The sequence below is a fragment of the Salvelinus sp. IW2-2015 genome, unplaced genomic scaffold, assembly GCF_002910315.2.
Source record: "Salvelinus sp. IW2-2015 unplaced genomic scaffold, ASM291031v2 Un_scaffold2172, whole genome shotgun sequence".
Taxonomy (NCBI): Eukaryota; Metazoa; Chordata; class Actinopteri; order Salmoniformes; family Salmonidae; genus Salvelinus; species Salvelinus sp. IW2-2015.
In genome coordinates, this window is record NW_019943503.1 from 7,610 (window position 1) to 20,056 (window position 12,447).

The following is a 12,447-nucleotide window of genomic DNA, read 5'->3' on the forward strand; positions in this document are numbered from 1 at the left end:
GTGAGAGCGAAGTCACAGGAAATGCCAAGTAATACAAAGTCTTCAACCATAGTGTGTACACTTATCTCTGTGTATCGAAGCAATAAGGCCTGAGGGGGTGAGGTGGCCAATGTACCACGCCTAAGCCCTGTTCCCTCCAGAGTGCCTGGACACAACCCTTAGCCGTGGTACATTAACCATGTCCCTCAAACCCCCGAGGTTCCTCATCGCTATGATAAACCGGTTACCAACATAAACAGAACAGTAAACAAGTAGATTTGCATCAACGGCGTCTGTATATTGTCTGACATACAGACGCACCACTCTGTGGTGCTTCTACACCTGCATTGCTTGCTGTTTGGGGTTTTAGGCTGGGTTTCTGTACAGCACTTTGATATATCAGCTGATGTACGAAGGGCTATATAAAATAAACTTGATTTGATTTGATATACAGACGTCTGAAAGGCTGTTTGAGCCAATCAGCATCCAGGACCCCAAACTACCCCGTTTATAATAAATATACTGCGTACAGTATAGTCGTGTATATTGTTCTGACCTTGTGTGCCAGAGACTCGAAGATTCCCCAGAAGAGTTTCCGTGACAGATGCAGCTCCTCCTCTGACGACGCCCCGAAGTTGGCCCAACCGTTAGGCAGACAGTAGTACTTCCAACAACGCTCGTAGTGATTGGTCAGCAGCTTCAGAGGCATCTTAGCAAACTCGTTGAGGATTGGCACGTCAAACACCAGCTTCCTCAGCAGATGCTGCAGCATGGAAGGTCGAAGGTACCTGAGAGGACAAAGGTCAAAGTAAAGTGGTAGTACGGTATATTATTAGTAAAGGTAACGTTTTAATCCACCGATGTGCCAGACGGTTGCGGTCGTCGCATACTTGACGAGGGACATGAGGCACTCCTCGATGACGTCTCTCTGTGCCTTGGTGAGGGCTCGCCCGCGGGACAGCCTATAGATGGTGTGCAACATGGAGTCGATCATGATGGCGCGGTGGTCGGTGCCCGCGAACAGAGGGGCACACTTGGTGATGAGGGGCAGCACAGCAGAACACAGGTAACGGTTCAGAGCCAGAGCCATCTCTGTGGTGCTGAACGCCAGCTAGAGGGACAGACAGACAGACAGACAGACAGACAGACAGACAGACAGACAGACAGACAGACAGACAGATCCAGCACAGACAGACAGACACATGACAGAAGCCAAGACAGACAGAAAGGACAGGGGAGCAGAGATGTTAATCACATTGTTTTAGTCCTTTAGTGATTATTTTAAATCAAGACAATAGAAGACATTGGTTCCAAACATATAGAGACATGGTTCACAAGACAATAGAGAACATGGTTCCAAACAACAATAGAAACATGGTTCTAAGACAATAGGAGATACTGATTCACAAGAGACAATAGAGACCATGTGTCCCAAAAATAGAGACATGCATTCCAAGACATAGCGTTTCCAAGACAATAGAGTACCATGGTACCAAGACAAATAGAGACATGGTTCCAAGACAATAAGACATGGTTTCCAAGACGAATAGAGGACATGGTTCCAAAGACAATGAGGAGACAATGGTTTCTCATAGACAATAGAGACAATGGTACCCAAACAAATAGAGAACATGGTTCCAAGACCAATAAGAGACATGATTCCAGACATGAGACATAACATGGTTCCAAAGACAATAGAGACCATGGTTCCCAAGACAATAGAGACTTGGTTCCAAGAACCAATATAGAGACATGATACCAAAGACAATAGAGACATGAATCCAGCAAACACAGGAACAATAGAGAATGGGTAAACAAATAGGCTGTAACCAAGACAATAGAGACAATGGTTCACATCAATAGAACATGGTAGAACTAGAGACATGACAGATACTATGAATCAAGAATAAGAGACATGGTAACCAAGTACACATAGAGAATGTTAGACTAGAGACCATGATCCCAAGACATAAGAGACATGATTCCAAGACAAATAGAGACTAATGGTACCAAAACAATAGAAGACATGGTTCAAGACAATAGAACTGGTTCCCAAAAATAGAAATGATCCAAGACAATAAGAGACAATTACAAGACAATAGAGACATGTATCCAAACAAGAACATGGTTCCAAGACCAATAGGACATGGTTTAAGCAACTGATCAAGACAAGTAAGAGGACCAGACATAGGTGACAAACATGGTTCAAGAATAGAGACATGTCAGAATGGCATATCAAGTTTTCCTGTTCAACGTTACCTGGTTAGGAAAACTCCTGCGCCTACAGTCTATAGGTAGTACTCACCGTGTCCAGGGATTGCAAGCAGCCTCATGGTCTGGCTAGAAGCCGCACCTCAGAAACATGAAGCATGGAAGTCTGGTTGTCGATACCATACACACGGTCCATGGAAACAACACCATGGCGCCTTGTGGTCCGGGACGAAGCTCGCAGACAATCTTTAGGCTCTATGGTGTGACATCTGGAGTGGTAGTGGGGTGAAAGAGAGAGAGCAGCAGAAAGAGAGAGAGGAGAGAGAGAGAGAGAGAGAGAGGAGAGAGAGAGAGAAGCAGAGAGGAAGAGAGAGAAAATAGAAAGAGATAGAGAGAGAAAGGGAAGAGAAAAAGAGGACAGAAAGAGAGAAATAGAGAAGTGAGTGAGAGAGAGACAGAGAGAGAGAAGAGAGGAGAGAGAGAGACAGAGAGAGAGATGAGAGAAGAGATAGAGGAGAGAGAGAAGAAGAGAGAGAGAGAGAAGAGAAGAAGAGAGAGAGGAGAGAGAAGAGAGAAGAGAGAGAGAGAGAGAGAGAGGAGAGGATGCGAGAGAGAAAGAAAGAGGATCAGATTAAGGATCGATATTGTGAAATTGAAAGGGAGAACATTAGATGGGGATCTGTGAATAATCAAGTCGCCTCAATGGATTTCGCAGTGATTTATGGTGAATAATTGTGGACAAAAATACTGACATTTTTGCATGGCAATACGCAGTTATTTTTGTCCAATTTGTCACAAAAATACACTGAGAAGGAAAAATGTTGTTGACGTGTAGCTTGATTCAACAATATTATACGATAAATGTCGGTGAATTAGTTGAAATTGCAAGCCTTTTTTTGTAGGTCGGTGATGGTCCATTTTAATGCGATAATATTGCAATGATTTGACTGTTTTAATGCTGTAATGGTTTGGTGATTGGTAACATTTGCATAATATGCAAGGTATTGTTGATTTTGCCCCCCTCACAAAAAATGGTGATTGCATGTTCGGAAAATCCTGAGGGAAATGGATAATGTTAATGTCTTGTCCCGTACTTTCCCGTAGTCAGGTATCTGTACAGTGATGTGATTGTCTATTGTCCCGTACCTTTTCCAATAGTCAGGAATCTGTAACAGTGGTGTGATTGTCTATTGTCCCGTACCTTTCCCGTAGTCAGGTATCTGTACAGTGATGTGACTGTCTATTGTCCCGTACCTTTCCCATAGTCAGGAAAATCTGTACAGTGATGTGATTGTCTATTGTCCCGTACCTTCCCGTAGTCAGGTATCCTGTACAGTGATGTGACTGTCTTTATTGTCCCGTACTTTCCCATAGTCAGGTATCTGTACAGTGGATGTGATGTTCTATTGTCCCGTACCTTTCCCATAGTCAGGTAATCTGTACAGTGATTGTGCATTGGCTATTGTCCCGTACTTCCGTATCAGGTATCTGTACAGACAGACTGGGACTTCCACCAGGTCTTAATAGGAAACCAGGAGATCTCAGGATGGCCCGGATCCTCAAGCGCCCACCTTTTACCCCGCATGGATCAACTGGAGATTGACAAACAGACACAATAGAGACACAGACCCAGAGAGAGAGGACGAGACAGAGAGACAGACAGACAGACAGACAAGCAGAACAGCAACAGACAGACAGACAGAGACGAGAAGACAGACAGACAGAAGACAGACAGACAGAAAGAGAGACAGGAGCAGACAGTAAGACAGACAGCAGACAGGAGCAGACAAGAGAGAACGAGAGGGGTTATTGTTTCGGTAGAGATACTAACGAGGCCCATGGCCAGATTCTAGTAAAGCCTAGCTAAGGCATCCTTCATGTTCACAGACCGTAAACACGTGGTCTTGTCATAACAGACGTCAGAATCAGCGCTTATGAAATGTTTGAGTTGTGGAAAACGGCCTAAACGTACGTGCATCTCAGGTGCTCAGCTGTCCCAGCAGGTCGATGAGGGCCAGAGTAGAAGGACATGATGGCGTTTCCAAAGATGAACGCGGTTCTCCTCTGGTGCTCCTCACCACCAAACCTGAACAGACCAAACAGACAGATGGGACATCAGACAGAGAGTAAGACACAGACAGAGAGATACAGACACAGAAACTACAGAGACAGACAGACAGACAGACAGACAGACAGACAGACCAGACAGACAGACAGAGCGACAGACAGACAGACAGACAGACAGACAGACCAGACAGACAGACAGACAGACAACAGACAGACAGACAGACAGACAGACAGACAGACAGACAGACAGACTTATTCACATTGTTTAGTCTTTAGTATTATTTTTAGGTTCCAGACAATAGAGACCATGTTCAATAGAGACAGTCTTATATTCTGACGTTTTTCTCTTTTCATACTGAACACCTTTCTCTCTCTAGTCTTACCAAAGCATCCCATCTTAAATATGCTAAAGATATACTTTTAATTACACAGGGAAGCGTCTGTCTAGTTGATGTAGGATCCGTCCCTGGCTACACACACACAATACAACAACAACACAACAATACCCCAACAAAACAACCAAAACACACAAACAACAACACCACAGCAACACCACAACAAACACAACAATACTCAACAACAACATAACAACACCACAACAACAAACAACTACACCAACCAACAACACAACAACAACAACACACAACAAAAACAACAACAACACCAACAACACCCACAACAACAAAACAACAACACACACAAAACAACACAACAAACAACACACAACAGCAAACAACACAACAACAAACAACAAAACAACACCAAAAACAGAATGAAACAAAACACAAGACAATACCCAACCAAACACAAAACAACAACAACAACCAACCAACAACAACAAACAACAAAACAACACAAACAAAACACAACAACCCGAACCAACAACAACACCAAACACAAAACAAATAAAAAAAAATATCACAGCAACACACATAAACAACAACACAACAACAAACAACCAACAACACCACAACAACAACACAACACAACACAACACACAACAATAAAACAACACACAACAACAACTCAACACCACAACACCAACACAACAAAACACCAACAACAACAACACAATAACAAAAAAAATGTCACCGCAACAACAAACAACACAACACAACAACAGAAAACAACACCACAACAACAACACCATATAACAACAACACAAACAACAGAACAATAACAACCGCTCTCCCAGTATTCTTACATGGGGAACCGCCTGTCCTTCTGACAGTAGGTCCGTCCCTGGCTGGGTCCTCTGAGATCTTTGAATGGCGCTCCTCTATTGCCGCAGCAGAACCAGCACCCCCTCTCTCTCAGGGCGGGGCCAAACACTCGGCCGACGAATCAGTTAGAAGGACCACCACGTTGGCATTCTCCTCCAACTCTCTCTGTAGGTAAAGAAAGACAGGAAGAGACAAAGAATAAAGAAAGAACAGACGTGTGGAGTGTCACGCTTACTGGTACACATGTAGCATTGGCACGCCTCTATTATGGAAGCATACAGCCACGGTGGAAGACTACAGCACGGTACTACAGCCACGGTGGAGACTACAGCCACGGTACTACAGCCACGGTGGAGACTCGCCACGGTGGAGACTAAAGCCACGGTACTACAGCCACGGTGGAGACTACAGCCACGGTAACTACAGCCACGGGGAGACTACAGCCACAGTGGAGACTAACAGCCACGGTGGAGACTACATCCACGGTGGGAGGACTAAGCCAGGGTGGGAACTACATCCACGGTGGAGACTACAGCCAGGTGGAGACTACAGCACGGTGGAAACTACATCCAGCGGTGGAGACTACAGCCATGGTGGAGACTACAGCCAGGGTGAGACACAGCCACGGTGGAAACTACAGCCACGGTGGAGGCTACCATGGTGGAGACCACAGACACGGTGGCGACTACAGCACGGTGGAGACTAAGCCACGGTTGGAGACTAACAAGCCACAGTGGAGACTACAGCCATGGTGGAGACTACAGCACGGTGGAAACCTACAGCACTGGTGGAGGCTACATTGGTGGAGACTACAGCACGGGGAGAACTAAGCACTGTGGAGACTACAGCCACGGGGAGGCTACCATCGGTGGAGACTACAGCCACGGTGGAAACTACAGCCACTGGTGGAGGCTACCATTGTGGAGACACAGCACTGGTGGAGACTACAGCCACTGGTGGAGACTACAGCCAGGGGGGCGGGAGCTACCATGGTGGAGACTACAGCATGGTGGAGACTACAGCCACGTAGACTACAGCACTGGTGGAGACTAAGCACAGTGAGACTACAGCCACGGTGGAGGCTACCATGGTGGAGATACTAAAGCATGGTGGAGACTACAGCCATGGTGGATGCTACCATGGTGGAGACAAAAGCCATGGTGGAGACTAAAGCCATGGTGGAGACTACAGCTATGGTGGAGACTACCATGGTGGAGACTAAAGCCATGGTGGAGACTAAAGCCATGGTGGAGACTACAGCTATGGTGGAGACTACCATGGTGGAGACTACAGCCATGGTGGAGACTACAGCCATGGTGGAGACTACCATGGTGGAGACTACAGCCATGGTGGAGACTACAGCCACGGTGGAGAGTACAGCCACGGTGGAGACTACAGCCACAGTGGAGACTACAGCCACGGTGGAGACTACAGCTGTGGTGGAGACTACCATGGTGGAGACTACCATGGTGGAGACTACAGCCATGGTGGAGACTACCATGGTGGAGACTACCATGGTGGAGACTACAGCTGTGGTGGAGACTACCATGGTGTAGACTATCATGGTGGAGACTACAGCTATAGAGACTTCAGCCAAGTCAGCGATAACAATATCAATGATAACAGCAGCAACATCAGGAATATAGTCCAGGTATTAGATGGAAACCACTCCGAATCCACACTTCAGAATTGTGAAACAGAAAGTATATTCAGAGTCTGTTGCAGGCTAGGTGTTGGAGGTACTGTAACTGACCGTTGACAAAGACGGCAAAGCGGAGGAAGTCCAGGTATTTCTCTCCTCCACAGGGATTCCAGCCGATGTCAGGGTAACCCTTAGATAGAAGCATGGGACAGCTTTGTAGTCCACAGCCCGCCAGATAAGTCACCACCTGGAGAGAGGAGCAGGTAGGAGAGGGTAAGGGTTAGCAGGGTAGCCCTTAGACAGGAGCATGGGACAGGGTGACTGAGGTGTTCTATTTTAGGTTAGAGTAAGGGTTTGGGTCAAATCAAATCAATTTAAATGTTATTTGTCACATGCGCCGAATACAACAGGTGTAGACCTTTACCATGAAATGCTTACTTACAGGCCCTTAACCAACAATGCAGTTTTAAGAATATAGAGTTTTATTTCATAAAACAAAGTAATATGTACATGTAGGTAGGGGTAAAGTGACTATGCATAGATAGTAAACAGCGAGTAGCAGCCTTGTAAAAACAAAGGGGGGGGGGGGGGGGGGTCAATGCAAATAGTCCGGGTGGCCATTGGATTAATTGTTCAGCAGTCTTATGGCTTGGGGGTAGAAGCTGTTAATAAGGAGCCTTTTGGACCTAGACTTGGCGCTCCGGTACCGCTTGCCGTGTGGTAGCAGAGAGAACAGTCTATGACTTGGATGACTGGAGTCTCTGAAAATGTTATGGGCTTTCCTCACTGCCTAGTATATACTGTAGGTCCTGGATGTCAGGAAGCTTGGCCCCAGTGATGTACTGGGCTGTACGCATTACCCTCTGTGGCGCCTTACGGTCGGATGCCGAGCAGTTGCCATACCAGGCAGTGATGCAACCAGTCAGGATGCTCTCGTTGGTGCAGCTGTAGAACTTTTTGAGGATCTGGGGACCCATGCAAAGTCTCCTGARGGGGAAAGGCGTTGTCGTGCCCTCTTCACTACTGTTTTGGTGTGTTTGGACCATGATAGTTTGTTGGTGATGTGGACACCAAGGATCTTGAAACTCTCAACCCGCTCCACTACAGCCCCGTCGATGAGAATGGGGGTGTGTTCGGCCCTCCATTTCCTGTAGTCCACGACCATCGCCATTGTCTTGCTCATGTTGAGGGAGAGGTTGTYGTCCTGGCACCACACTACCAGCTCTCAGACCTCCTCGCTATAGACTGTCTCATCGTTGTCGGTGATCAGGCCTACTAYCGCTGTGTCGTCAGAAAATGTAATGATGGTGTTGGAGTCGTGCTTGGCCACGCAGTCGTGGGTGAACAGGGAATACAGGAGGGGACTGAGCACGCACCCCTGAGGGGCCCCCGTGTTGAGGATCAGCGTGGCAGCTGTGTTGTTGCCTACCCTCACCACCTGGGGGCGGCCAGTCAGGATGTCCAGGATCCAGTTGCAGAGGGAGGTGTTTAATCCCAGGGTCCTTAGCTTAGTGATGAGCTTTGTTGTCACTATGGTGTTCAATGCTGAGCTGTAGTCAATGAACAGCATTCTTACATAGGTGTTCCTTTTTCCAGGTGGGAAAGGGCAGTGTGGAGTGCGATTGAGATTGTGTAATCTGTGGATCTGTTGGGGGCGGTATGCAAATTGGAGTGGGTCTAGGGTTTCCGGGATAATGGTGTTGATGTGAGACCAGCCTTTCAAAGCACTTCATGGTTACCGACGTGAGTGCTACAGGGCACTAGTCATTTAGGCAGGTTACCTTCACTTGTTTGGGCACAGGGACTATGGTGGTCTGCTTGAAACAGACTCGGTCTGGGAGAGGTTGAAAATGTCAGTAAAGACACTTGCCAGTTGGTCTGCGCATGCTCTGAGTACACGTCCTGGTAATCCGTCTGGCCCCGCGGGCTTRTGAATATTGACCTGTTTAAAGGTCTTGCTCACATCGGCTATGGAGAGCGTGATCACACAGTCGTCCAGAACAGCTGGTGCTCTCATGCATTCTGGTATACTCCTCAATGCCATTGGATGAATCCCGGAACATATTCCAGTCTGTGCTAACAAAACAGTCCTCTAGCGTAGCATCCGCGTCATCTGACCACTTCCGTATTGAGTGAGTCACTGGTACTTCCTGCTTTAGTTTTTGCTCGTATGCAGGAATCAAGAGGATATAAGTATGGTCATATTTGCCAAATGGATGGAGGGTGAGCTCTGTGTGGGGAGTAAAGGTGGTCTAGAGTTATTTGCCTCTGGTTGCACATGTGAAATGCTGGTAGAATTTAGGTAAAACGGATTTAAGTTTGCCTGCATTAAAGTCCCCGGCCACTAGGAGCGCCGCTTCTGGATGAGCATTTTCTTGTTTGCTTATGGCYTTATACAGCTKGTTCAGTGCGGTCTTAGTGCCAGCATTGGTTTGTGGTGGTAAATARACAGCTACGAATAATATAGTTGAAAACTCTCTTGGTAGATAGAGTGGTCTACAGCTTATCATGAGGTACTCTACCTCAGGTGAGCAATACCTCGAGCCTTCCTTAATATTAGACATTGAGTACCAGCTGTTATTAACAAATAGACASACACCACCACCYYTCGTCTTACCRGACGYAGCTGTTCTGTCCTGCCGATGCACSGAAAACCCAGCCAACTGTATATTATCTGCGTCGTCGTTCAGCCACAACTCGGTGAAACATAAGATATTACAGGTTTTAATGTCCCGTTGGTAGGATAGTCTCGAACGGAGCTCATCCAGTTTATTCTCCAGTGATTGCACGTTTTCCAATAGAACGGATGGTAGAGGCGAGTTCCCCACTCGCCGACAAATTCTCACAAGGCACCCTGATCTGCGGCCCCTGTATCTCCTTCTTTTCTTCATGCGAATGACGGGGATTTGGGCCTTGTCTGGGAGCAGCATTATATCCTTTGTGTCAGACTCATTAAAGAAGAAATCTTTGCCCAGTTCAAGGTGAATAATCGCTGTACTGATGTCCAGAAGCTCTTTTTCGGTCAGAAGAGACGGTAACATCAACATTACGTACAAAATAAGTTACAAACAACGCAAAAAAMCACACAAAATAGCACGGTTGGTTAGGAGCCTGTAAAACGTCAGCCATCACATCCAGCGCCATTCTTCCCGCTCTATATAAGTAATAGGACACTGGAGGTTGGTGGAACCTTAATTTGGGAGGACGTGCTCGTGGTAATGACTGAAGTGGAAAGAGTGGAATGGTATCAAATGCATTGATGCAATTCCATTTTCTCCGTTCCGGCCACTTTTATGAGCCATCCTAACCTCAGCAGTCTCCTGTTAAATAGGGATACAGGGTGACAGGTTAGGGTTACCTTCTCCAGGTCCTGCTCCTGTAGAGCTAAGGCCAGCTCGTTGTTGTCGATACAGGACGCTGCAGCCACATCCAGAGGGGTGGATCCACGCATACCTACAAGAAGACCAGGAGAATGTTTATTAAACACAGATCTAGGATCACATTTCCCTATCCCCAATCCTAACCTTTACCACTAGGGGGATGAAAACATAACTGATCCCTTACCAGTGATTAAGAGTTCCTCTGTGTGTTTTCTGATTGACAGGCAGAGTGTACTGTACCTAGGCCGATGCCGCTGTTCTGCAGCAGGTAGCTGAGGTGATCAAACATGGACCTCTGGTTCTGACGGCTGATACGACAGAAGTAGCACAGGAACCGACAGCAGTTGGTCACCATCTGGGGGAACCGGATCTCCTTGGAATCTCCTCCTCCTCCCAGCACGTTAACCATCACCTCCATGACAGTCTCATGCATCCCCAGAGCCCTCATCAGGTTAGGGTGCTGGTAGAACACCTTGTTGTTCATGATGTTCCTGGAAAACAAACAAACAAATAATTAAATAGGTAAACAATCAGAGCTCTAATCAGGTTGGGGTGTTGGTAGAACACTTTGTTTAAAGAAACGCACACCTGTATAGGCGAGGTGCTGGCTAGCGGAGTAGAACACTTGAAAAAGACGCCCGCACACTCTAAGGAGCTCAAATACAATAATTTAATGATAAACGTTGGTTTATTAGGTTATTCAATTATTGCATCTGAGCTCCTTAGAGAGTGCGGCTCCGCTTTTCTTTTTCAAGAACACTTTGTTTTGTCATGACGTTCCTGGAGAAGGACACAGCGTACAACAACAAAGAGACTTTTAAATGAACAAAAATAATCGTAGTTGAATTGTTCCTGCCGTGCATCCATTTCTTCTTTCAGTAATCGTTGCCAGGTTTGGGGTACAATTCAAATTCAAATTCACTGAATTGAAATGGAACTGACTCCAACCCTGGTAATCACTAGGCCACCTAATTGATGCCCGATGCTCTGGGTCATGAGCCTAACCTTTACAAGGTACAGTAACCAGACATACCCTAAAGGTTCAGTAACCACCCTAACCTTAAAGGTACAGTAACCACCCTAACCTTAAAGGTACAGTACCCACCCTAACCTTAAAGGTACAGTAACCACCCTAACCTTAAAGGTACAGTAACCACCCTAACCTTAAAGGTACAGTAACCACCCTAACCTTAAAGGTACAGTACCCACCCTAACCCTAAATCTCCAGTAACCAGACGTACCCGATGCTCTGGATCATGAGCCTCTCCTCCTCGGGGCCCATCTGAACGATGAGCAGAGATCTGATCTGGCCCAAGCACTCCAACAAGTCCATCGTATCCTGGACAGATATGGCGTTGATGGCGTAGGCTTTAGGCAGGGCTCTGGTCAGCTCTCCCAGCCCATCATACTGCCTGTGGAGCAGGCTGAACATCAGACGCACCAGCTCAGGGTTCTGAATGAAGGCCTCTTGGGCCCAGTGGATCATGGTATGGGAGATCAGCTCCTGGAGAGTGCCTTGGGGGAAAAGGAGGAGGGACACACAATGGAGTTGTAGTGAATGAACAAGATATTACTTATTTTTTACTTTGTGTTGGCCGGGAACTACACCAGCTCAAGCTTTTGTGGCATAGGAACATTTACAGGGGATTTCTGGGGGTACAGGGGATAAAATAGATAGAATATTATTAGTGTGAGGGACCACTAGGAAGTGCTAGACTACGCCACCACTTGAATTAATACAGGAGTCAAGTCTGTCAGGAATCACCTGGAAGGAGGTCTGGAACAGAGCAAAGTTGACTGTTGAGGCCCTCGATGCGCCACTTGGATTTATTAACAGGAATAAGTCAACTAAGTCTAGGATGTCTGTCTGTTTATACTTGAGTTAACTGATGAGCTGTCAGACTTAAACTAGGCACTTAACTGTGTGAAGCTGTGAAAACAGCAA

The 12,447-nt window shown here is 46.6% G+C and overlaps 1 pseudogene; it reads right to left on the reverse strand.

The window, feature by feature from the left end:
• LOC112073168 (ryanodine receptor 1-like) overlaps positions 1 to 12,447 on the reverse strand; it is a 78,368-nt pseudogene that overhangs the window by 4,393 nt on the left and 61,528 nt on the right.